The 27016-nt window shown below is 51.9% G+C and overlaps 1 long non-coding RNA gene across 1 annotated transcript; it reads right to left on the reverse strand.

Moving 5' to 3' along the window:
- Nucleotides 1-1713: 1713 nt before the first annotated feature.
- LOC140393545 (uncharacterized) lies at nucleotides 1714-26730 on the reverse strand. Its single transcript, XR_011935655.1, has 3 exons — nucleotides 26587-26730; nucleotides 5031-5130; nucleotides 1714-1755 (listed from the first exon to the last, which is right to left on the reverse strand). It is a non-coding gene; the product is annotated as an uncharacterized lncRNA (long non-coding RNA).
- Between the last annotated feature and the right edge of the window lie 286 nt (nucleotides 26731-27016).

Raw genomic sequence — 27016 nt, forward strand, 5'->3', positions numbered from 1 at the left:
TTCCATTACTTTGCCTACCACCGAAGTAAGACTAACTGGCCTGTAATTCCCAGGGTTATCCCTAGTTCCTTTTTTGAACAGGGGCACGACATTCGCCACTCTCCAATCCCCTGGTACCACCCCTGTTGACAGTGAGGACGAAAAGATGAGCCAGTTAAAAATTAAAAAAAAAAATACCCAATTAATTTTTTCCTAATTAAGGGACAATTTAGCGTGGCCAATCCACCTACCCTGCCCATCTTTGGGTTGTGGGGGCGAAACCCACGCAGACACGGGGTGAATGTGCAAACTCCACACGGACAGTGACCCAGAGCCGGGATCAAACCCGGGACCTTGGTGCCGTGAGGCAGCAATGCTAACCACTGCGCCACTGTGCTGCCCTGAAGATGGGCCAGTTGTATGAGGGGTTGGAGGGTATTTGTGAGCGATGTGGGAGGGGCCCAGCCAATTTCTAACATATGTTCTGGTCCTGCCCAAAGTTGGGGAAATTTTAGATGTCATTCTTCATTCAACACTATGTTGGTGATCTTGCATGTGAACTTAGAGTCCAGTCCCCTGGGGGCCTTGTTCGGGGTGTCGGACTTGTTGGAGTTGCAGATGAGAGCAGGGGCAGATGTTTTAGCCTTCGCCTCATTGATCGTTGGCAAGCTGGTTCTGTTGGTTGGAGGTCAGTTTCTCCACCCTGTGCCTCGGTGTGGCTGGGGGATTTAATGGAGTTCTTCTACTTGGAAAAGGTGAAATTTGCCCTGGAAAGGGGGGGGGGGGGGGGGGGGGGGGGCGAGTGTGGGGTTTCATAAGAGATGGGGTTTGTTTATACGATATTTCAAGGAGCTGGTTGCCGTCATCTGCTGGTGGGGGGGTGGGGAGGGAGTAAGGGTTAGAGTTGGTCGGGGGGGCGGGTTTGGGGTTTTGTGTTGGTATTTTGTACTGTTGTAAAAAATTTGAATAAAAATACTTTTAAAAAATGAGTTGATCACAATTCTGTGGGCCTAGAGTCACATGTAGGCTGGAGGATGGCATATTTCCTTCTCCAAAGGGCTTTTCATGACAATTGATGACAGTTTCATGGTCATTCATGACTATGACTATCTTAGAATTAATTCCACCAGCTTCTTCCAGATTACTGATCCAGTGATCTCCCCACAATGCCACCATCCTCCCACCTCATTCTGGCAAATCTGCGTAGTACCCGCCTTGGCTCCAAGGCCAATATGCCCTTTGTGAGGTGCAGTGCCCAAAACTTTGTAGAAATCAAGCATAACTTTCACCCTTTTGTAGAGCAGCACACTTGAGATAAAGAAACACATTCCATTTGCATGTTAAATTGTTTATTGTGACCACTGTGTCCAGGAAAGAGAAAAATTACAAAAGCGATGAAGCAAAAAATTGTATTTTAATTGTGAGATTTTACAGGGAGCAGAAGCAGCCAACAGAACAGACGGGAACCAGTCACCGACTTGGGTGGACAAGCAGAACACAGCTGCTCATGTGGCATTGTTTCAGTCTGGAGAAATGAATGGTACTTTGCTCAGACCACTGATTGGTTAAGACTTCTCTTTTTTGTTGGCAAGGCCGATAGCCTCTGTTTCATCTCTGCGTAGTCCTATGTTCCACTTGCACGCTTTGTTTGGCGGGACTATTCCGTCTGCAGTGTGGATCTGAGTCATAATGCACATCAGCCACATCATTCGTTCGAAGTCTGCCAATGCCTTTGCCCTGTCGTGCATCAACTGATGCTCTGAGACCGTCCGCTTACTAAAAGACAAACAAGACCACCCAGGGCTTGGGTTACCATCTCAGCCTGTCCATGCTCATGAAGTTTTTGCCACATAACCTCTCTTCTAAGTGCCCCACCCTCAACTCTCCCACCATTGGTCATCCAACATTCTCAGGGTGCCCATCCTTCTCACACTAATCACTATCTGATTAGACAATTGTTGGACAACAGTCCAATGGTCTTCTTTCCCATCAGTAATAAGTTAAAGTATTCAAAGAATATGGATAATGAAACACATAATTTTCATGTACCTGTCATTTTTGCCCTGAATTGCTTGCCATGGAGAACAAGCTACAATTCCAGGAGGAATTAGATGTTTAGGTTTTTTTTAGAATTTAGAATCCCTACAGTTCAGAAGGAGGACATTCGGCCCATTGACTTTGCACCAACCCCCACTGCCACCATGAGCAATAAGTAGTGAACAGGGGGAATGGTATGTAGTGGTCAGCGGTGTCCTGGAAGGGGCATTGGCGGTCCTAGTGAATATACGTGCCCCTAACTGGGATGTTGACCCACGGACAGAAAGAGTGTACTGCAAAGAAGGAGGAACTTGGGGGACATGAACGGACAACTACTGGAGGAGGTACGGCCACCACTGAACGAGACATGGGAGAAGTGGGAGGAAGAGAGGGGAACAGACAAAGGATTGTGGATAGCACAATTGTTTCACAGCTCCAGGGTCCCAGGTTCGATTCCGGCTTGGGTCGCTGTCTGTGCGGAGTCTGCACGTCCTCCCCGTGTGTGCGTGGGTTTCCTCCGGGTGCTCCGGTTTCCTCCCACAGTCCAAAGATGTGCAGGTTAGGTGGATTGGCCATGATAAAATTGCCCTTAGTGTCCAAAATTGCCCTTAGTGTTGGGTGGGGATACTGGGTTATGGGGATAGGGTGGAGGCGTTGACCTTGGGTAGAGTGCTCTTTCCAAGAGCCGGTGCAGACTCGATGGGCCGAATGGCCTCCTTCTGCACTGTAAATTCTATGACTATGAATGACTCTGGATCGAAGCACTGCACAGGGCGAACTCCATCTCCTCATGCGCAGGGCTGAGTCTAATGCAGCTAAAGGTGGTACACAGGTTGCACCTAACCAGAACCCGAATGAACGGTTCTTCCTGGAGGTGGAGGACAAATTGAATGGTGCCAGGGAGGCTCGGCCAACCACACCCATATGTTCTGGTCTTGCCCCAGACTCGTCGGGTACTGGACAGTGTTTTTAAAGGCCATGTCCAAGGTTGTGGGAATGAGGGTGGAGCCTTGCCCACTGGTGGTGGTCTTCAGGTTATCAGATTAGCCAGAAATCTTTACGGGGGAAAGGGCAGACACACTAGCCTTTGCCTCCCTTGTCGCCCGCTGAAGGGTCCTACTCAGCTGGTGATCTGCAGCACCACCAAAGGCCAGAGACTAGATTTTCAAAAATAATCTTTATTGTCACAAGTAGGCTTCCATTAACACTGCAACAAAGTTACTGTGAAAAGCCCTTAATCGTCACACTCTGGCACATGTTCGGGTACACAGAGGGAGAATTCAGAATGTCCAATTCATCTAACAGCACGTCTTTCGGAACTTGTGGGAGGAAACCGGAGCACCGGGAGGAAACCCACGCAGACATGGGGAGAACGTGCAGACTCCACACAGACAGTGACACAAGCCGGGAATCGAACCTGGGAAGCAACAGTGCTACCCACTGTGCTACCGTAATGTCCCATAGTCTGACTTGGCAGAATTTCTCAAATTGGAAAAGATAAAATGCACCATACGGGGATTGGAGGATGGCCTCCATAACACGTGGAAGCAATTCACCAGCCTGTCCTAAGATATGTTCATGGCCAGCAACCAATAAGCGAGGAAGGGGGGGACTGAATCAGACAACGGAGGGAAAAAAGAAAGGGGGGGGAGCGAAAAGGTGGGTGGAGAGTGAAGGGGGGTTGTGGTGAGAAGACACCAAGGAAAACACAGTGGAAGCAGGACAGGGGAGCCAGAAGGGACAATGGATGAAGGCACACAGTGATCACAGCAATGACCACAGCAGCAATGCTGGAGCTCGCCCGGCAGATGCCAAAAATGCCCCCTGCTCGATTACCAGGAGGCAGTGGGGGCATAAGTAAAACAGTACGGTTGTGGCAACCAACCCATGGGGGCTCAAAAACAGGCGCCCCCCCCCCCCCCCCCCCCCCCCCCCCACCCCCCCCCCCTCACCCCCAGATCTGTACATAAGTTATTGTTCTTGAATGTATGAATGTTTGTTGTCCTTCATTATTTTCTTTCTGTATACCCATGTTGTAGATTCCTGGTTCTCTTTTTTAAATTATGTTATTCATGGCAAATGTCACTGTAAATAATTGTAAAACCAATACAAATATTTTAAAAATGAAATAGCCCGGATCAAATTTTCTGATTCACAGTTTCTTCCCTTTCCAAGATAGAATGGGGGTGAGTGGTTCCGGACAGCTGGAATCATTGACACCTCAAAGGCTCCCAAGGCTAGGAATATCCTTGTTCCGAATTGGAGAACAAACACTGAACCCTGAATATCAATAATAGAATTCTTAGATTTGTTTTGGAATGAAGTCATCAACTGTCCATAGTCAGCGAGAACGTCACTCTCTGATGCCTCTTTCATGAACTCAGGATGTGACAAAGTACTTCACAGTCAATGGTCAGAATTTTATAATCCCAGTGGGGTTCTGCCACGGCAGGTGAGGCGAGACAGCTAGACCCTTCATTGACTTCGGCGAGGCTGGAAGGCCCCACCAGTACGCGGGGCTGGAATATCCCTCCCAGTGAAACAGTAATCTGAGGCATTGTTCTAACGTAGGTAACATGGCAGCCAATTTGTGCACAGCAAGATTCCACAGCCAGCTGTCAGATTTTGGCTGAGGGATAATTAGTGGCCAGGAACACAGAGGAAAATGTGTCTCTCTTTAACGTCTCATCCAAAAGGTGGCACCTCTGACAATGTAGCACTCCCCCAGAAAGTTCCATGGAATGTCCGAGGGCAGGTGTAAAGTTTGAACCTGTCTCCCTTTAATCTGTGCATTTCTGTAATGCCTAATGTTTTTTTTAGTAATGCCTAATGTTAACAGGTCAAGGTTTATCCATCAATGGAACAATAGCCCTAACAGCAGCAGATTGCAAAATACACAGTCGACAGAACTAAACCAGATGAAACTGAAACATATACGAACATAAATTTTGAAATCCTGTTTCCCTGTAGATTTAATCAACACACTGGGCAGTCAATGAAAATTAACTACTTACTTTTCTACTGGATCCCATGATCTCACTGAGCAGCAGAGCAGGAGAATGACAATAAAGGTCAGAGCCTGGCTGGGGAACGCCATCGTGCACATGGGCCCTGCTTTTAAACCAGACAGAGATGTTCATTAACGACCAAACAGACGAGAATAGGTCAACAGTCTCCTGATTAGTTGTATTCCAAATCTCTCACACCCGGCACATTCTGGAACAAGTGGGCTACTGTAGGGCGACATTCTCCCGCTTTAGAATCCATAGAATCCCAACAGTGCAGAAGGAGGCCATTGAGTCTGCACCGGCCCTCCGAAAGAGGCCCAGGCCCACTCCCCCGCCCTCTCTCCGTAAACCCACGCATTGTGATCATGCCCAATTCAACTTACTAACCTGCACACCTTTGAACAATAAGGGGCAATTTAACATGGCCAATCCACTTAACCCACACAGCTTTGGACTGGGAGGAAACGGGAGCACCCGGAGGAAACCCACTCAGTCACAGGGAGAATGTGCAAACTCCACAGAGACAGTCAACAAGACTGGAATTGAACCCGAGTCCCTGGTGCTGTGAGACAGCAGTGCTAACCACTGTGCCACCACACCGCCCCTTCTATCTCAGGAAAATGTGGTTGGGAGAGATTCTAGTGCACACAGGTGAGATGTCTGGATAGCTCATCCATAAATGACAGAGCAAGCTTGAGGGGCTGAGTGGCCTCCCCCTCCTGTTCCTCTTGTTGCTGATGGGGGCTGCACAGTCACAGATCAGGTCAGGAAAGAGAATTACATTGCTTACCATGAAGTCTGATTACAGAATGATCACGGTGACAAATGGGGTGCTTTGTCCTGAATTTCCCAGACTTTCTAAAGTAACTTGAGTTAAAATGGAAATTCAGAGATACATGTGTCTGAGAAAATCACAGATTGCAGGTCAGTTAATGCAGGCTGGCACGGAATCTACCTGTGTTAACATACACAGCTGGACTGGTGCAAAAACTGACTCAGCTCTCTAAACTGAGAGGAAAATCCTGTACAAGTGTGGACCTCAGTCAGACATATTTGTGACAAACAACTATAAGGATGATCAAAAACCACTGGTCGGGATTTCTGTCAGTATTGAACATGACTGGGAGATGAACCTCAGGCCATGTGGAGCAGGACATGTTCTCAAAGAGAAAATAACTGGAGAAGGGCTCTCAGCAGGATGCCATATCTGCAGAGGATCTGTTGGAGAACAAGTTGCACAAGAACTGTCATGCCATGGATGCCCTTTTTTCCACAGTCACCCAGAATCAGTCTGATCTTCGACAGGAGCAAGCTTTGATTGCAATGCACTTTGTCTGAGATTCCTGTGAATCACTCAGACGTTGGGTGGAGGCTGCCTGTGCTGTAGTGGAAACTGGGATGACAGCCAGATCATGGTTGGTTGCATCCTTGTTGACTCACAGAAATGTTGATGGAGGTGGTGGAAAGGGTGGGCTCCAAGCTTTGTGAAAATCCCTGTGCCAAGTATGGGATGAACTCTGCCATGCTCCTAGACACAGAATGTAAGTTTTCTGATTAGTTTATCTGCATTAGTCAGCCTTCTTCTCGAGAATGTTACAACACCCTGGGCAAGTACTCGGTCAATTCCAGCCCGACACGTCCCGGAGTCACAAGACAAGTGATGTAACCAATAATTCTTATAAAAATACCCAATGCCTTTGGCCCTGGCTGCCAAGAATTACAGTCAACAGGTTTGTAAATGTAAATGCAATTACTGTTTATTTATGCCAAGAACTATCATGAAATTTGCAGTAAATACAACTGGATAACAACAAGCTAAAACTTACTCCCCACTTTAACTGTCCCACCCTCTACCTCCACACACAAGACAGATAAATACAGAGAGGTCAATTGGGGTAAAAATATATATATTTTTTTAATTTTGGGCAATTTTGCATAGCAAATCCCCATACCCCTGCACACCTTTGGACTGTGGGAGGACACCAGAGCACCCGGAGGAAACCCACGCAGACACTGGGAGAAAGTGCGAATTCCACACAGACAGTGACCCAAGCCGGTAATCGAACCTGGGACCCTGGAGCTGTGAAGCCATTGTGCTATCCACAATGCTACCGTGCTGCCCAGGGGTAAAAATATTAAAGATGAAGGTGGTGGTTCTTTAGTACGCTTGCTGATTAACATCTCTGGTTTGCAGCTGGTAATGGTCTTTTTTGTAGAGTCACTTATTTGGGGCCCTTGTAGTTTAGAAAAAGAATGCAGTACTCACAAGCAACAGGCTTTCTGGAGAGACACTTTAATTCTTATCAAACTGGGCCTTTAGCTTGAGGTTCACAGTTAGGCCTATACCTTTCTGGAGAGACACTTTATTTCACATCAAACCTTGCTTCCAGCTCATGGTCTGACTTCTGCAGTCTCAAGAGAATGGTGCCCAGACTTACTAGAGAGAGTCAGCCCTTACACTGTCCTTTTGAAGAGGGTTTAACTGGATTTTCTTTGAGGGAGTTAGTTAGATCCCTCCATCAGGTTGCCGGAATCAAAACTGAAACCAAACTGGAACCCTCTTGACTCTGGAAACATGTCAGTGGGATCAGAGCCATTCGTCACCTGTTACCGGGCAGAGCACAGCCGTTTGGGCCAATTCATTGGCCATCAGCCAAGTCAATCAAAGCAAGTGCCAGCCATTCTCTGTCGTTGGCGCCGGACAGTCCACAGCTCCAGTATGAACCAGCAAAGACTTAACACAATGGTCTCTCCAGCTGCTAAAATCCTCCACTTAAATTAAAGGCACAGGCCACTGCCTTCTTCTGCTTGAAGGCTGCCTTAAAGACACATATCCATAAATCATCCATGGGTCAGATATGTAACAGCAAAAATAGAAGAAAAGGGAAATAAGGGATTAAACAGGAACACACAGGAAGGACCCTTACCGGAGGGACCCACCAAAGGTCATCAGCGGAGTGCTCTGCAGCAGAATTCATGTGCAACCTTGCCCTCCAGCAGAATGGGACCTGCATTATCTTTGCCCTGTGCATTATCTGCAGTATATTTGGGCCCAGTGTCTCACCCAGCGTGAATCTTGATTCCATGCTACAATTTTCTGGCCACCTAAAATGGATTTCAGAGACAACCAGGCTGCAGCACTCAAATAAACAAAAAGCTGCAGCTCAGACTTTGCAAATAGCACAGGAAACAGGCCATCAAGAGGCCACCCCGGCACAATGGCCTTAAAATGCGAATCGATGTAGTGTAGCAGACTCGGTGGCATCTGTTTCATGATTTGGAAAGGCCTCTGTGCCTCGGACACCGACGGACATGGTCGGTAAGGACACGCCCTGCCATCAAGGTGGTGGGTCTTGATTGGACGTAATCGATCCGGGTGATCGAGCCCTGATCGATTGATTGGAAGTTCACCTGGGACCGCCCAAAAGGGCACAAAAACTCCTGGGATAAAATCTGCTGCGCAATCCCTCACTCGCTCTCTCGACAACAACCAACAACGGTGACCCTTCACCGGCCGAAGAAGAGGAAGGCCATCCACGCCATCGATGGAAGGACCAGAGCCAAGGACAACGACATCCAGCAACTGACTATCAACACTGCCAGGTTATGGACTACAGCTAAAGACCATATCTGCCCGGTATTTGCCAGTCACTTGAAAATTAAGTTAAGGTCTTGTATGTAATAGCTTTGTAGTTCAACGTGTGTGTGTGTGTGATTGAAATAACAATAACCTTGTGTGCCAGTCAATAAATTATATTATTGTATGCAACAACTTGTGCCATGCGTCCGTCGTATATGGGTAAAAGACACACTGTGATTTAGGCACAACACTTTAAAGCATGGGAAATGCCAGTCTCAGGGCTGGTGTTTGTGATTATGAGATGAAGTGATAGCGTGTCTGTGGACGGGTTGCAATCTGTGGGTGTGTGAAATGGAAAAGGGACATGGGTAAGATTCTGATACGGGAAAGGAGTGTATGTGCACTATCTATACCTCCTCATTCAGGGAGACTGTGGGATTGCGAGAAGTGGGATGAGAAGAAGGACGATTAGATATGCAGATCAGGTTCAACAATGGACCTTCCGCCTAATCCATCAATGGGGTTCAAACAGACAGACAGACCCGGCCCCCCCCACCCCCCTCCCCCGACCCCCGCTTAACTCTGCTTCCTCCAATGGCGATCACCCTGCAAGATGGAGAGAAGCACATCAGTGAATGTCGCTAATCTGTTTGGGTGATGTGGTTGTCATGATTGAATTGCTGGCAACGTGAGCAGACTGTGAGATGTGGGTTTAAGGATTGTTACAGTGCATGAGGGTGAAGTGAAGCTATCGATGTTAGGTATAAGTCCTAAATGCCCATCGATGAGTGAAGGGGTTGTGGTGAAGTGAACAGTGTGAAGGTCAGTGGTGCAGTGACCAGGAAATGGCACTTGAAGCTTTATTCATTGACTTTGACAACTCACATGAGTTCATTAAACTTCCACTTGAACACATCCCGAACCTTGGGCTACATAGTTGGCATTGACTGTGATGGCGATCTGTTTCCACCATGTGACTGGAGGGTCTCCTGCTTCCCTGCAGGGGTGAACCATCTCTCTTCCTTTCCACGCCCTCCACCAAAACGGCAGCAAATGGTGAAAAATGGCTGGCCTGCACGTCGGAGTGGAGCCCCTTCTGCTCTACAAGATACTGGAATGTTCGTGCGGAACATCACGCAACAGAGGGAATACTTTTCAAGGGAGAAAAGATCATTTCTGCAGCACTGAGGAAAGAAATGCTGTAACGCGGACATGAAAGTCATCTTGGCATGGAAACAGGCAGGAGAAGAGCTCGGGATGTAGGTCGGAATTCTCCATCCGTTCCTGCTGGCGGGATTCCCTGGTCCCACTGCAGTGAATGGAGCTTTGACTGTGTCCCAAATTCTCCGTTCACGCTGGCAGGGATGACGGGGCGACTGGAGAGTGGCGAATGTCATGCCCCTGTTCAAAAAAGGGACTAGGGTTAACCCTGGGAATTACAGGCCAGTTAGTCTTACTTCAGTGGTAGGCAAAGTAATGGAAAGGGTACTGAAGGATAGGATTCCTGAGCATCTGGAAAGACACTTCTTGATTAGGGATAGTCAGCTCGGATTTGTGAGGGGTAGGTCTTGCCTTACAAGTCTTATTGAATTCTTTGAGGAGGTGACCAAGCATGTGGATGAAGGTAAAGCAGTGGATGTAGTGTACATGGATTTTAGTAAGGCATTTGATAAGGTTCCCCATGGTAGGCTTCTGCAGAAAGTAAGGAGGCATGGGATAGTGGGAAACTTGGCCAGTTGGATAACGAACTGGCTAACCGATAGAAGTCAGAGAGTGGTGGTGGATGGCAAATATTCAGCCTGGATCCCAGTTACCAGTGGCGTACCGCAGGGATCAGTTCTGGGTCCTCTGCTGTTTGTGATTTTCAGTAATGACACGGCGTACTCTCCAGGTGTGATACAGCAGAAATGGACAAATGGTTTTAAAAACAAAACAATGTTTATTCTATGATCTCAAGTTAACCCTTTTAAAAACAAACATTGAATATCTTAACACCCATTACTTCAAAGATAACCTCAAAAGACTACAACACTAAATAACCCTTCAAACTGTTCCTTTAAACATCCAAAAGACTTCAAACCTTCAAAAATAAGAACACATTAGATTACATTCAATATATTTATAGTCTTTGGGTTGCAGACATCAGCAGACCAGCTCTGTGTTTCTTCCTGCAGCTCACAGCAAAACACACAGACACGCCCAGCTGCCTTCTCAAACTGAAACTCAAAAAGCAGAAGTGAGCTCACCCCACCCTCTGACATCACTTCAGTAATATGATCAGCTCCATTTCTTAAAGGTACATTGCTTAAACATCCATTTCTTAAAGGTACTCTCACATGACACCTTGTTCACATTGACAACAGTGAGTAGTACGGTCGGTAGAAAGTTTGTGGTGCTGAGAAAGCAGAGCAAAAAATCACTGTAATAAATCTTTTGAAATCAATATTTGTTCGCCATGGGATACCTGAAGAGCTCATCTCAGAAAACGGTCCACAATTCTCAGCTGCTGAACTTCACAAATTAGCACAGGACTGGGAGCTTTGCCACATTTCCATGGCGGAAAGTGGCAGTATAATCACAGACCCCTCCCACCCGGGTTATTCTCTCTTCCAACCTCTTCCGCCGGGCAGGACATACAAAAGTTTGAGAACACGCACTAACAGATTCAAAAATAGCTTCTTACCCGCTATTACCAGACTCCTAAACAACCCTCTTATGGACTGAACTGCTCTCTTCACATATCTTCGCTATTGAGTAGTACTACACTCCTGAATGCTTCACCCGATATCTGTGTCTATGTATTTACATTGTGTGTTTCTGTATGGCCTATGTTTTTTCATGTATGGAACGATCTGTCTGGACAGTATGCAGAACAATACTTTTCACTGTACCTCTGTACACATGACAATAAATCAAAATCCAAATCCAAATCTAGTGGTTAGCAGTCCTGCCTCATGGCGCTGAGGACCCGGGTTTGATCCAGGCCCTGGTCACTGTCCGTGTAGAGTTTGCACATTCTCTCCGTGTCTGCGTGGGTCTCACCCCCACAACCCAAAGATGTGGCGGATAGGGGGATTGACCATGCTAAATTGTCCCTTAATTGGAAAAAAAGAATTGGGTAGTCTTCATTTGTTTCAGAAAAAAGTCTCAAATATCCACAATCCAACTGAATGGTGGAATGTACCATGCAGACCTTAACAAAACCTGTCGAAGACGACGACGGCAGATGGAGGGGACTTCGGATTTCAAGAAAACTTTTCTGCCTTAAAAGCTTCTGATTGTACAGTACAAAAAAAAGAAGTCAAGACGCAAATTAAACATAGTGCAAACCACGGCTCTGTTCACGGAAGGACCTGCCTCAATATCCTCCTACTCTACTCAATTCTACCCTAGCCCCCCTCCCCTGCTGACGCTTACTCCTCTGCAAAGAAGTCAATAAATGGCTGCCACCTTCGGGTGAACCCTAATAGCGAACCTCTCAAGGCGAACTTGACTTTCTCTAGGCAAGAAAGCTCGCCATGTCTGATAGCCATACCTCAGCCCTCGGGGGCTTTGAGTCCCTCCATGCTAACAGTATTCGTCGCCGAGCTACCAGGGAAGCAAAGGCCAGAACGTCGGCCTCTCTCTCTTCCTGGATTCCCGGGTCCTCCGAAACCCCAAAGATTGCCACCTCAGGGCTCATTACCACCCCAGTTTTCAATACCCGGGACATGACATCTGCGAATCCCTGCCAGTACCCCCTGAGTCTAGGGCACGACCAGAACCGCTCCAGTGCGTGCGCCAACTTGCGCCAGCCAGCGTAGGCCCTTCGGCGCTGGTTGGCGTGGCGCCAAGCCCCTTCTGCGCCGACCAGCACGGCGCAAACCACTCCAGGGCCGGCCTAGCCTCTGAAGGTGCGGAGGATTCCGCAGCTTTGGGGCGGCCCGACGCCGGAGAGGTTCACGCCACTCCTCGGCCCCGGGACCGCCCGCCCCGCCAGGTAGGGGAGAATCCCGCCCCTGGTTCTAACTCCATCTACAAGTTTGCTGACGATGCGACGATAGTGGGCCGGATCTCGAATAACGATGAGTCCGAATACAGGAGGGAGATAGAGAACCTAGTGGAGTGGTGTGGCGACAACAATCTATCCCTCAATGCCAGCAAAACTAAAGAGCTGGTCATTGACTTCAGGAAGCAAAGTACTGTACACACCCCTGTCAGCATCAACGGGGCCGAGGTGGAGATGGTTAGCAGTTTCAAATTCCTTGGGGTGCACATCTCCAAAAATCTATCCTGGCCACCCACGTCCACGCTACCACCAAGAAAGCACAACAGCAGCTATATGTCTTCCGGAAACTAATGAAATTCGGCATGTCCACATTAACTCTTACCAATGCACCATAGAAAGCATCCTATTGGGCTGCATCACAGCCTGGTATGGCAACTGCTCGGCCCAGGACCGCAAGAAACTTCAGAGAGTCGTGAACACCGCCCAGTCCATCATACAAACCTGCCTCCCATCCATTCACTCCATCTACACCTCCCGCTGCCTGGGGAAAGTGGGCAGCATAATCAAAGACCCCTCCCACCCGGCTTACTCACTCTTCGAACTTCTTCCATCGGGCAGCAGATACAGAAGTCTGAGAACACGCACAAAAAGACTCAAAAACAGTTTCTCCCCTGCTGTTACCAGACTCCCAAATGACCCTCTTATGGACTGACATGATTAACACGACAGCCCTCCCGTATTTGCGTGGGTTTCACCCCACAACCCAAAGATGTGCAGGATAGATTAAATTGCCCTTTAATTGGAAAAAATGAATTGGGTACTCTAAATTTATTTTAAAAAACACTACACCCCTGTATGCTTCACCCGATGCCGTTGTCTATGTGTTACATTGTGTACCTTGGGCAGGATTCTCCGCTCACCGGCGGGGCGGGTTGTACTGGCGCGATGGAGTGGCCTGAACCACTCCGGCGTTGGGCCGCCCCGAAGGTGCCCAATTCACCCCAATTCCTTTCCCCCCGATTCCTCTCCCCCCGATCTGGGTGAGAGGAATCAGGGGCTAGGCTGGCGCTGGAGGGGTTGGCACCACACCAACCGGCGCCGAAGGGCCTCCGCCAGCCGCTGCAAGTAGGCGCATGCGCAGGAGCGCCAGCATGTGCTGGCGTGATCCCAGCGCATGCGCAGGGGGCTTCTTCACCGTGCCGGCCATGGCGGACCATTACAGCGCCGGCACGGAGGGAATGAGTGCCCCCACGGCACAGGTCCGCCTGTGGATCGGTGGGCCCCTATCGCGGGCCAGGCCACCGTGGGGGCACCTCTCGGGGCCAGATCCCCCCCGGGCCGCCCTGAGGACTCCACAGGCCGCCCGCAGAGCCAGGTCCCGCTGGTACAGACCTGGTTTGATTGACGCCGGCGGGACCGGGTGAAAACGGGCTCCTCGGCCCATCGCGGAGCGGAGAATCGCCGGGGGCCGCGCCAGCGGCCGCCGACTGGCACGATTCCCGCTCCCCGCCAAAACCCCGGCGCCGGAGAATTTGGCAGCCAGCTTCGGGGCAGGATTCACATCGCCACCCCCGGCGGTTCCCCGACCCGACGGGGGGTCGGAGAATCCTACCCCTTGTGTTGCCCTATTATGCATTTTCTTTTCTTTTCATGTACTTAATGATCTGTTGAGCTGCTCGCAGAGGAATCGGGGGGGGGGGGAGAGGAATCGGGGGGAGAGGAATCGGGGGGTAGAGGAATCGGGGGGAGAGAGTGATTGAGAGAGAGAGGAATTGGGGGAGAGAGGAATCGGGGTGAGAGGAATCGGGCGGAGAAGAATCGGGGTGAGAGGAATCGGGCGGAGAGGAATCGGGGGGAGAGGAATCGGGGGAGAGGATTCTGGGTGAGAGGAATCAGGGGCGGAGAGGAATCGGAGGGAAAGGAATTGGGGGAGAGAGGAATCGGGGGGAAAGGAATTGGGGGAGAGAGGAATCGAGGTGAGAGGACTCGGGGAGAGAGGAATCGGTGGGAGAGGAATCAGGGGAGAAAGGAATCGAGGTGAGAGGAATCGAGGTGGAAGAATCGGGGGGGAGAGAGGAATCGGGGGGAGAGGAATCGGGGGGGAGAGGAATCGGGGGGAGAGAGTTATTGAGAGAGAGAGGAATTGGGGGAGAGAGGAATCGAGGGAGAGGAATCGGGGGGAGAGGAATCGGGGGGAGAGGAAACGGGGTGAGAGGAATCGAGGTGAGAGGAATCGGGAAGCTAGGAATCGGGGGGAGAGGAATCGGGGTGAGAGGAATCGGGGTGAGAGGAATCGAGGTGAGAGGAATCGGGGAGCGAGGAATCGGGGTGAGAGGAATCGGGGGAGAGGAATCGGGGTGAGAGGAATCGGGGTGAGAGGAATCGGGGAGCGAGGAATCGGGGTGAGAGGAATCGGGGGGAGAGGAATCGGGGGGAAAGGAATTGGGGTGAGAGGAATCGGGGTGAGAGGAATCGGGGTGAGAGGAATCGGGGGGGAGGAATCGGGGTGAGTGGAATCGGGGGGAGAGGAATTGGGGAAGAGAGGAATCGGGGGACAGAGGAATCGGGGAGAGGAATCGGGGGGAAAGGAATCGGGGGGAGAGGAATCGGGGGGAAAGGAATTGGGGGAGAGAGGAATCGGGGTGAGAGGAATCGGGGAGCGAGGAATCGGGGTGAGAGGAATCGGGGAGCGAGGAATCAGGGGGAGAGGAATCGGAGGAAAAGGAATTGGGGGAGAGAGGACTCGATGGAGAGAGGAATCGGGGGAGAGGAATCGGGGTGAGAGGAATCGGGGTGAGTGGAATCGGGGTGAGAGAAATCGTGGGAGAGAGGAATCGGGGGAGAGAGGAATCGGGGGAGAGAGGAATCGGGGAGAGAGGAATCGGGGGAGAGAGGAATCGGGGGAGAGAGTAATCGAGGTGAGAGGAATCGGGGGAGAGGAATCCGCAAGAAATCAGGGAGAGAGAGGAATTGGGGGAGAGCGGAATCGGGGGGGGGAGAGGACACAGGGGAGAGAGGAATTGGGTGGGAGCAAGGAACCGGGAAGAGAGGAATCGGGGAGAGAGGAATCGGGGGGAGAGAGGAATCGGGGGGAGAGGAATCGGGGGGAGAGGAATCGGGGGAGAGAGAGGAACCAGGGAGAGAGGAATTGGGGGAGAGGAATCGGGGGGAAAGGAATTGGGGGAGAGAGGACTCGGGGGAGAGAGGAATCGGGGGGAGAGGAATTGGGGGGAAAAGGAATTGGGGGAGAGAGGAATCGGGGTGAGAGGAATCGGGGAGCGAGGAATCGGGGGGAGAGGAATCGGGGGGAAAGGAATTGGGGGAGAGAGGACTCGATGGAGAGAGGAATCGGGGGAGAGGAATCGGGGTGAGAGGAATCGGGGTGAGAGGAATCGGGGTGAGTGGAATTGGGGTGAGAGGAATCGGGGTGAGTGGAATTGGGGTGAGAGGAATCGGGGTGAGTGGAATCGGGGTGAGAGGAATTGGGGGAGAGAGGAATCGGGGTGAGAGAAATCGTGGGAGAGAGGAATCGGGGGGAGAGGAATCGGGGGAGAGAGGAATCGGGGGAGAGAGTAATCGAGGTGAGAGGAATCGGGGGGAGAGGAATCAGCAAGAAATCAGGGAGAGAGAGGAATTGGGGGAGAGCGGAATCGGGGGGGGGGGAGAGGAGTCAGGGGAGAGAGGAATTGTGTGGGAGAGAGGAACCGGGAAGAGAGGAATCGGGGAGAGAGGAATCGGGGGGAGAGAGGAATCGGGGGGAGAGGAATCGGGGGGAGAGGAATCGGGGGAGAGAGAGGAACCAGGGAGAGAGGAATTGGGGGAGAGGAATCGGGGGGAAAGGAATTGGGGGAGAGAGGACTCGGGGGAGAGAGGAATCGGGGGGAGAGGAATTGGGGGGAAAAGGAATTGGGGGAGAGAGGAATCGGGGTGAGAGGAATCGGGGAGCGAGGAATCGGGGGGAGAGGAATCGGGGGGAAAGGAATTGGGGGAGAGAGGACTCGATGGAGAGAGGAATCGGGGGAGAGGAATCGGGGTGAGAGGAATCGGGGTGAGAGGAATCGGGGTGAGTGGAATCGGGGTGAGAGGAATCGGGGTGAGTGGAATCGTGGTGATTGGAATCGGGGTGATTGGAATCGGGGTGAGAGGAATCGGGGTGAGTGGAATCGGGGTGAGAGGAATTGGGGGAGAGAAGAATCGGGGTGAGAGAAATCGTGGGAGAGAGGAATCGGGGGGAGAGGAATCGGGGGAGAGAGGAATTGCGGGAGAGAGTAATCGAGGTGAGAGGAATCGGGGGGAGAGGAATCAGCAAGAAATCAGGGAGAGAGAGGAATTGGGGGAGAGCGGAATCGGGGGGGAGAGGACGCAGGGGAGAGAGGAATTGTGTGGGAGAGAGGAACCGGGAAGAGAGGAATCGGTGGGAGAGGAATCGGGGGGAGAGAGGAATCGGGGGGGGGGGGGAGGAATCGGGGGGAGAGGAATCGGGGGAGAGAGAGGAACCGGGGAGAGAGGAATCGGGGGAGAAGAATCGGGGGGAAAGGAATTGGGGGAGAGAGGACTCGGGGGAGAGAGGAATCGGGGGGGAGAGGAATCGAGGTGAGAGGAATCGGGGGAGAGGAATCCGCAAGAAATCAGGGAGAGAGAGGAATTGGGGGAGAGCGCAATCGAGGGGGAGAGGACGCAGGGGAGAGAGGAATCGGGGGAGAGAGAGGAATCGGGGGAGAGAGAAATGGGGGGGGAGAGAAATCGGGGGGAGAGGAATCGTGGAGGAGAGAGGAACCGGGGAGAGAGGAATCGGGGGAGAGAGAGGAATCGGGGGAGAGAGAAATGGGGGGGGGAGAGAAATCGGGGGGAGAGGAATCGGGGGGGAGAGAAATCAGGGGGAGAGGAATCGGGGGAGTGAGGAATCGGGGGGAAAGAAATCGGGGGGAGAGGAATCAGGGGGGTGAGGAATTGAGGGAGAGAGGAATCAGGGGGTGAGAGGAATCGGGGGGAAAGGAATCGGGAGGAGAGGAATCGGGGGGAGAGGAATCAGGGGTGGAGAGGAATCGGGGGGAGAGAGGAATCAGCAGGAGAGGAATCGGGGAGAGAGGAATCAGCAGGAGAGGAATCGGGGTGAGTGGAATCGGGGTGAGAGGAATCGGGGGGAGAGGAATCAGCAAGAAATCAGGGAGAGAGAGGAATTGGGGAAGAGCGGAATCGGGGGGAGAGGACGCAGGGGAGAGAGGAATTGTGTGGGAGAGAGGAACCGGGAAGAGAGGAATCAGTGGGAGAGGAATTGGGGGGAGAGAGGAATCGCGGGGGGGGGGGGGGGGTGGGAGGAATCGGGGGGAGAGGAATCGGGGGAGAGAGAGGAACCGGGGAGAGAGGAATCGGGGGGAGAAGAATCGGGGGGAAAGGAATTGGGGAAGAGAGGACTCGGGGGAGAGAGGAATCAGGGGAGAGAGGAATCGAGTTGAGAGGAATCGGGGGAGAGGAATCCACAAGAAATCAGGGAGAGAGAGGAATTGGGGGAGAGCGCAATCGTGGGGGAGAGGACGCAGGGGAGAGAGGAATCGGTGGAGAGAGAGGAATCGGGGGAGAGAGAAATGGGGGGGGGAGAGAAATCGGGGGGAGAGAAATCAGGGGGAGAGGAATCGGGTGGAGTGAGGAATCGGGGGGAAAGGAATCGGGGGGAGAGGAATCAGGGGGTCAGGAATTGAGGGAGAGAGGAATCAGGGGGTGAGAGGAATCGGTGGGAAAGGAATCGGGAGGAGAGGAATCGGGGGGAGAGGAATCAGGGGTGGAGAGGAATCGGGGGGAGAGAGGAATCAGCAGAAGAGGAATCGGGGTGAGTGGAATCGGGGTGAGAGGAATCGGGGGAGAGAGGAATTGGGGGAGAGGGATCGGGGGGAGAGGAATCGGGGTGAGAGGAATCAGGGAAGAGGAATCGGGGTGAGAGGAATCGAGGTGAGAGGAATCGGGGAGCGAGGAATCGGGGGAGAGGAATCAGGGGGAGAGGAATCGGGAGGAAAGGAATTGGGGTGAGAGGAATCGGGGTGAGAGGAATCGGGGTGAGAGGAATCGGGGGGGAGGAATCGGGGTGAGTGGAATCGGGGGGCGAGGAATTGGGGAGAGAGGAATCGGGGGACAGAGGAATCGGGGAGAGGAATCGGGGGGAAAGGAATCGGGGGGAGAGGAATCGGGGGGAAAGGAATTGGGGGAGAGAGGAATCGGGGGGAGAGGAATCGGGGAGCGAGGAATCAGGGGGAGAGGAATCGGGGGGAAAGGAATTGGGGGAGAGAGGACTCGATGGAGAGAGGAATCGGGGGAGAGGAATCGGGGTGAGAGGAATCGGGGTGAGTGGAATCGGGGTGAGAGGAATCGGGGGAGAGAGGAATCGGGGGAGAGAGGAATCGGGGAGAGAGGAATCGGGGGAGAGAGGAATCGGGGGAGAGAGTAATCGAGGTGAGACGAATCGGGGGAGAGGAATCCGCAAGAAATCAGGGAGAGAGAGGAATTGGGGGAGAGCGGAATCGGGGGGGGGGAGAGGAGTCAGGGGAGAGAGGAATTGTGTGGGAGAGAGGAACCGGGAAGAGAGGAATCGGGGAGAGAGGAATCGGGGGGAGAGAGGAATCGGGGGGAGAGGAATCGGGGGAGAGAGAGTAACCAGGGAGGGAGGAATTGGGGGAGAGGAATCGGGGGGGAAAGGAATTGGGGGAGAGAGGACTCGGGGGGAGAGGAATTGGGGGGAAAAGGAATTGGGGGAGAGAGGAATCGGGGTGAGAGGAATCGGGGAGCGAGGAATCGGGGGGAGAGGAATCGGGGGGAAAGGAATTGGGGGAGAGAGGACTCGATGGAGAGAGGAATCGGGGTGAGAGGAATCGGGGTGAGAGGAATCGGGGTGAGTGGAAACGGGGTGAGAGGATTCGGGGTGAGTGGAATCGGGGTGAGTGGAATTGGGGTGAGAGGAATCGGGGTGAGTGGAATTGGGGGAGAGAAGAATCGGGGTGAGAGAAATCGTGGGAGAGAGGAATCGGGGGGAGCGGAATCGGGGGAGAGAGGAATCGGGGGAGAGAGTAATCGAGGTGAGAGGAATCGGGGGGAGAGGAATCAGCAAGAAATCAGGGAGAGAGAGGAATTGGGGGAGAGCGGAATCGGGGGGGAGAGGACGCAGGGGAGAGAGGAATTGTGTGGGAGAGAGGAACCGGGAAGAGAGGAATCGGTGGGAGAGGAATCGGGGGGAGAGAGGAATCGGGGGGGGGGAGGAATCGGGGGGAGAGGAATCGGGGAAGAGAGAGGAACTGGGGAGATAGGAATCGGGGGGAGAAGAATCGGGGGGAAAGGAATTGGGGGAGAGAGGACTCGGGGGAGAAAGGAATTGGGGGAGAGAGGAATCGAGGTGAGAGGAATCGGGGGAGAGGAATCCGCAAGAAATCAGGGAGAGAGAGGAATTGGGGGAGAGCGCAATCGGGGGGGAGAGGACGCAGGGGAGAGAGGAATCGGGGGAGAGAGAGGAATCGGGGGAGAGAGAAATGGGGGGGGAGAGAAATCGGGGAGAAAGGAACCGGGGAGAGAGGAATCGGGGGAGAGAGAGGAATCGGGGGAGAGAGAAATGGGGGGGGGAGAGAAATCGGGGGGAGAGGAATCGGGGGGAGAGAAATCAGGGGGAGGGGAATTGGGGGGAGAGGAATCAGGGGGGTGTGGAATTGAGGGAGAGAGGAATCAGGGGGTGAGATGAATCGGGGGGAAAGGAATCGGGAGGAGAGGAATCGGGGGGAGAGGAATCAGGGGTGGAGAGGAATCGGGGGGAGAGAGGAATCAGCAGGAGAGGAATCGGGGTGAGTGGAATCGGGGTGAGAGGAATCGGGGGGGAGAGGAATTGGGGGAGAGGAATTGGGGGGAGAGGAATCGGGGTGAGAGGATACAGGGAAGAGGAATCGGGGGGAGAGGAATCGGGGGAGAGAGGAATCGGGGGGAGAGGAATCGGGGTGAGTGGAATCGTGGGAGCGGAATCGGGGTGAGAGGAATCGGGGGAGAGGAGTCGGGGGGAGAGGAATCGGGGGAGAGGAATCGGGGTGAGTGGAATCGGGGGGAGAGGAATCGGGGTGAGTGGAATCGGGGGGAGAGGAATCGGGGGAGAGGGATCGGAGGGAGAGGAATCGGGGGAGAGGAATCGGGGGAGAGGAATCGGGGGAGAGAGGAATCGGGGGGGAGAGGATCAGGGGGAGAGTGGAATAGGAGGGGAGAGGAATTGGGTGGAGAGGATTCGGGGGAGAGAGAAATCGGGGGAGAGAGGAATTGGGGGAGAGAGAATTCGGGGGGAGAGGAATCGGGGGGAGAGGAATCGGGATAGAGAGGAATTGGGGGAGAGAGAATTCGGGGGAAGAGGAATCGGGGAGAGGAATCGGGGGAGAGAGAATTCGGGGGGAGAGGAATCGGGGGAGAGAGAGGAATCGGGGGGGGAGAGAGGAATCGGGGGGAGAGGAATCGGGGGGAGAGGAATTGGGAAGAGAGGAATCGGGGGAGAGAGGAATCGGGGGGAGAGGAATCGGGGGGAGAGAGGAATCGGAGGGAGCGAAATCGGGGGAGAGAGGTATCGGGGGAGAGGAATTGAGGGAGAGAGGAATCGGGGGGAGATGATCGGGGGAGAGAGGAATCGGGGGGAGAGAGGAATCGGTGGGGAGAGGAATTGGGTGGGAGAGAAATTGGGGGGATAGAGGAATTGGGGGGAGAGGAATCGGGGTAGAGGAATCGGGGGAGAGAGAGAAATCGGGGAGAGAGAGGAATCGGGGGGAAAGGAATCGGGGGAGAGGAATCAGGGTAGAGGAATCAGGGGAAGAGAGAAATCGGGGGGGAGAGGAATCGGGGGAGAGAGAAATCGGGGGAGAGAGGAATCGGGGGAGAGAGAGATCGGGGGAGAGAGGAATCGGGGGAGAGGAATCGGGGGAGAGAGAAATCGGGGGGAGAGATGAATCGGGGGAGAGAGAGAAATCGGGGGGGAGAAGAATCAGGGGAAGAGAGGAATCGGGGGAGAGAGAAATCGGGGGGGGAGAAGAATCGGGGGAGAGGAATCAGGGGGGAGAGAGGAATCGGGGGAGAGAAGAATTGGGGAAGAGATGTATAGGGGGGTGAGTGGAATTGGGGGGGAGAGGAATCTGGGAAGAGGAATCGGGGGAGAAGAACCGGGGAGAGGAATTGGGTAGAGAGGGAACGGGGTGAACAGGAATCTGGAGAGAGAAAGTTGTCGGGGGTAAGAGAGGAATTGGGGGAGCGAGAGGAATTAGCGGGTGAGAGGAATGGGGAGAGAGGAATCGGGGAGAGAGGAATCGGGGAGAGAGAGGATTTGGGAGAGAGGAATTGGAGGAAAGAGGAGTTGGGAGAGAGGAATCGGGGAAGTGGAATTTGGGGAGAAGAATCGGCAGAGGAATCGAGAGGTGAATCTGGAGAAAGTAGGAATTGGGGTGAGAGGAACCGGGAGATAGAATAATCAGGGGGGGGAGAAGAATCGGGGGTTGGGGGAATCATGGGAGAGAATTGGGGGGCGAGGAATGGGGGGAGTAGAGGAATCGAGGGATTGGAATTTGGAGGTGTGGAACCTTGGGGGTGCGAGAGGAACCTAGGGGAGAGGAATCTGGTGGAGAGATTATGGGCGGCACGGTAGCACATACTGGTTAGCACTGTTGCTTTACTGCTCCAGGTTCCCAGGTGCGATTCCAGCCTTGTGTCACTGTCTGTGTGGAGTCTGCACGTTCTCCCCGTGCCTGCGTGGGTTTCCTCCGGCTGCTCCGGTTTCCCCCCACAAGTCCCGAAAGATGTGCTTGTTGGGTGAATTGGACATTCTGAATTCTCCCTCAGTATACCCAAACAGGCGCTGGAATGTGGCGACTAGGGGATTTTCACAGTAACTTCATTGCAGTGTTAATGTAAGCCTACATGTGACAATAAAAATTATTATTATAGAAGAATCAAGAGGAGAGGCGACTCGGAAGGGAAGGCAAAGGAATTGGGGGAGATTGGAATCGGGGAAGTGAGGAGTTCTGAGGAAACAGGTTTGAACTCAAACAGCGAGATAAGAAAATAGAGCAAATATGTGCGGATTAGAGGGGAGAGAAAGGTGTGAAGCAATAGCAAACTGAGATTGAAATCAGAGAGTGGTTGAGCATTGAAGTCACAAAGAAAGGGTAGAATTTAGCAATAATTTGAGAACAGTGTTGAGGGAATAACTGCAAACGACACTGATGAAGAGCTGGTGAGTGCACAAAATGCTACAGGTTAATGCTGAGCATTCAGATTACTGCACTGTCAATCCCTCACAGCACAGTGAACAGTGAGTGTGGTTATGACCAGCTCTGTAGATAGTATTTACTTAACTATCACTTCAACATGCCCACAAGTTTGTGGAAAGAGAAGAATGAATTGGTGTTTGAGGTAAAGACATTTGGATGAAATCATGGAATTCCTACAGTGGCCTTTTGGCCCATCTAGCTGGCACTGACCCTCCGAAAGAGCACTCGGCCTAGGCCCACACCTCCACCTAACCTTTTGGATACGAAGGGGCAATTTATCATGGTCAATCCACCTAACCTGCACATCTTAGGACTGTGAAGGAACCCGGAGCACCCAGAGGAAACCCACGCACACACGGGGAGAATGTGTGTACTCCACACAGTCACCCAAGCCAGGGATTGAACCCGGGTCCTCGGCGCTGTGGAGAATGGAGTGTATGAGCAGAGAATATTTATTCTGAATCATCACCTAGATCTCCCCTCTGTTCAGTTCTTTCTAAGATGCAGAGAATTTGCAGATATTTCACTTTCAAGTGTTGCCACACACAGAAATACAGACACCTGCACACACAAATACAGGGCGGAATTCTCCCCTTCCCGGCGGGGGGGGTTCCGGCGTGATGGAGTGGCGTGAACCACTCCGGTGTCGGGCCCCCCCCCCAAAGTGCGGAATTCTCCGCACCTTTAGGGGCCAAGCCCTCACTTTTAGGGGCAAGGCCCGCGCCGGAGTGGGTGCCGTCCCGCCGGCTGGCGTGGAAGGCCTTTGGCGCCACGCCAGCCGGGGCCGAAGGGGCTCCGCCGGCCGGCGCGAGTCCGCGCATGCGCGGGAGTGTCAGCGGCTGCTGACGTCATCCCCGCGCATGCGCAGGGGGGTTCACCTCCGCGTCGGCCATCGCGGAGGCTATGGCCGACGCGGAGGGGAAAGACTGCCCCCACGACACAGGCCCGCCCGCGGATCGGTGGGTCCCGATCGCGGGCCAGGACACCGTGGGGGCACCCCCCAGGGCCAGATCGCCCTGCGCCCCCCCCCCCAGGACCCCAGAGCCCGCTCACGTCACCTGGCCCCGCCGGTAAGGGAGGTGGTTTAATTCACGCCGGCGGGACCGGCATTACAGCAGCGGGACTTCGGCCCATCGCGGGCTGGAGAATCGCCGGGGGGTGGCCTGCCGAACGGCGCGGCGTGATTCCCGCCCGCGCCGAATCCCTGGTGCCGGAGAATTCGGCGGCCGGCAGGGGCGGGATTCACGCCGCCCCCCAGCGATTCTACGACCCGGCGGGGGGGTCGGAGAATCCCGCCCACAATATCCACACACAGAAATACAGACAAACGCACACACTCATACAATATCCACACACAGAAATACAAGCACACGCACAGACAAATACAATATCCACACACAGAAATACAGACAAACGCACACACATACAATATCCACACACAGAAATACAGACAAACGCACACGCAAATACAATATCCACACACAGAAATACAAGCACACGCACAGACAAATACAATATCCACACACAGAAATACAGACAAACGCACACACACATACAATATCCACACACAGAAATACAAGCACACGCACAGACAAATACAATATCCACACACAGAAATACAGACAAACGCACACACATACAATATCCACACACAGAAATACAGACAAACGCACACGCAAATACAATATCCACACACAGAAATACAGACAAACGCACACACACATACAATATCCACACACAGAAATACAGACAAACGCACAGACAAATACAATATCCACACACAGAAATACAGACAAACGCACAGACAAATACAATATCCACACACAGAAATACAAGTGCACGCACAGACAAATACAATATCCACACACAGAAATACAGACAAACGCACGCACAGATACAATATCCACACACAGAAATACAGACAAACACACGCACACATGCAATATCCACTCACAGAAATACAAGCACACGCAAATACAATATCCACACACAGAAATACAGACAAACACACACACAAATACAATATCCACACACAGAAATACAGACAAACGCACACACACATACAATATCCACACACAGAAATACAAGCACACGCACCCACAAATACAATATCCACACACAGAAATACAGACAAACGCACACGCAAATACAATATCCACACACAGAAATACAGACACATGTCTACATACACACACACAATATACACATGCTCATACAATATACATATATAAAATACACACACGCACATACAATACATACACACAATATACACACAGACATACAATGCACACATTTACAAAACACACATAAAATACACACACACACAATATATACACGCACAATATGTATGGACACACGCAATGCATACACACACACAATATATGTACACACAGGTGCGACACAGTGGCTCGCACTGCTGCCTCACAGCTCCAGGGTCCCGGGTTCAATTCTTGCCTCGGGTGGCTGTTTGTGTGGAGTTTGCACTTTCTCCCCGTGTCTGCATGGGTTTCCTCCAGGTGCTCCGGTTTCCTCCCACAGTCCAAAAATGTGCAGGTTAGATGGATTGGCCATGCTAAATTGCCCCTTAGTGTAAAAATGGTTAGGTGGGGTTACTGGGTTTCGGGGATAGGATGCAGGTGTGGGTTTAAGTACGGTGCTCTTTCCAAGGGCCAGTGCAGACTCGATGGGCCAAATGGTCTCCTTCTGCACTGTAAATTGTATGATTCTATGACACACATAGAAATACAGATATACACACACACACACTGCATGCCCTCACACAACCCATACACAGAAATACAAATGTACAAACACGATTCACGTATACACACACATACCCATGAGCACACACACAAACAGAAATACAGATATTCACACATATACCCACACACACAAAAATGCAGATATATACACACAATACTCACACTCATGCAGGCCCATGCATTCATACACAGAAATACAGATATAGATGTTAACACAAACACAATACACACAACTACATAAACAGATACACACACATGTACAAGACGCACACCCACACTTGAATCGCAGATACGCACATTCACAAACACATACATACAGAAGATATATAGACAGATAAATGCACCCACAGATACACACATTTAGACACAAACACAGAAACACATGTACATGCACAGAGACGTGTTGGCACTGGTTCATTGTGATGCGAAGTGTTCTGTTGTACTCATAGCACTAAAATGAGAAAGTTGTTTTAGCCCTTGCAATATGGACCTGTGGGGTGGTGCAGTGGTTAGCATTGCAACCTCAATGCTGAGGTCCTGGGTTTGATCCCAGCTCTGGGTCACTGTCTGTGTGGAGTTTGTGTGGGTTTCGCCCCCACAACCCAAAGATGTGCAGGCTAGATGGATTGGCCACACTAAATCTTTGCCCCTTAATTGGAAAAAATGAACTGGGAACTCTAAATTTATTTTTAAAAAGACAATAAAGACCTGTATAATGTACATAAGAGAATATAAAATGTTGCAATCTCAGGGGGCAGTACGGTGGCGCAGTGGTTATTACTGCTGCCTCACGGCAGCACGGTAAAAAAAAAGGAAGAAGTGTAGTAGGAAGAGACGAGACAGGTGAAAAAGTTGAAACAGTAGTGGGAGAAAGATGGGGAGCAAAATGAAGCAGTGCAGTGAGTGGAGAGAGGAGATAGAAATTGAATAAATGAGCCAAGTTGGGCAAGTGCTGATGTATACTTACTGTGGAGTGGGAGGTGAGTCTCAGTGAAGCTTCCTCCCAATCTGGCAGGATGACTTTGTCACCTTGATGTGGAGAACGTTGCTTTGAAAGACTTGCTGAAGTTTCGAACAAGACTTGTAGTGCTGTGGACGGATATCAGCAGTGTCCGAGAACACTTAGTGACCTCTCCGAACCTGAACCTTTAAATAAGCCCTTCAGCATCAGTTTAATACGTCAAAGAGGCAGGGAGGGAGCTTCAGAACAAAGAAGGTGTCTGTCTGCTGCCACACTGGGAGCAGCTCTCACTTGATTACTATTTTTTATCACATCAGTTTCATTCCTTGGCCCAGGAGTCAGCAGTTCAGGGTATCTTCGATCCCCCATTCTCATTTTTACAGTTAATCAATACGAGGGGTTTTGTAACTCAGGCACTAGGGATCCCAAAGCTGGA

Source organism: Scyliorhinus torazame, chromosome 17, assembly GCF_047496885.1.
Source record: "Scyliorhinus torazame isolate Kashiwa2021f chromosome 17, sScyTor2.1, whole genome shotgun sequence".
NCBI classification, from domain to species: Eukaryota; Metazoa; Chordata; class Chondrichthyes; order Carcharhiniformes; family Scyliorhinidae; genus Scyliorhinus; species Scyliorhinus torazame.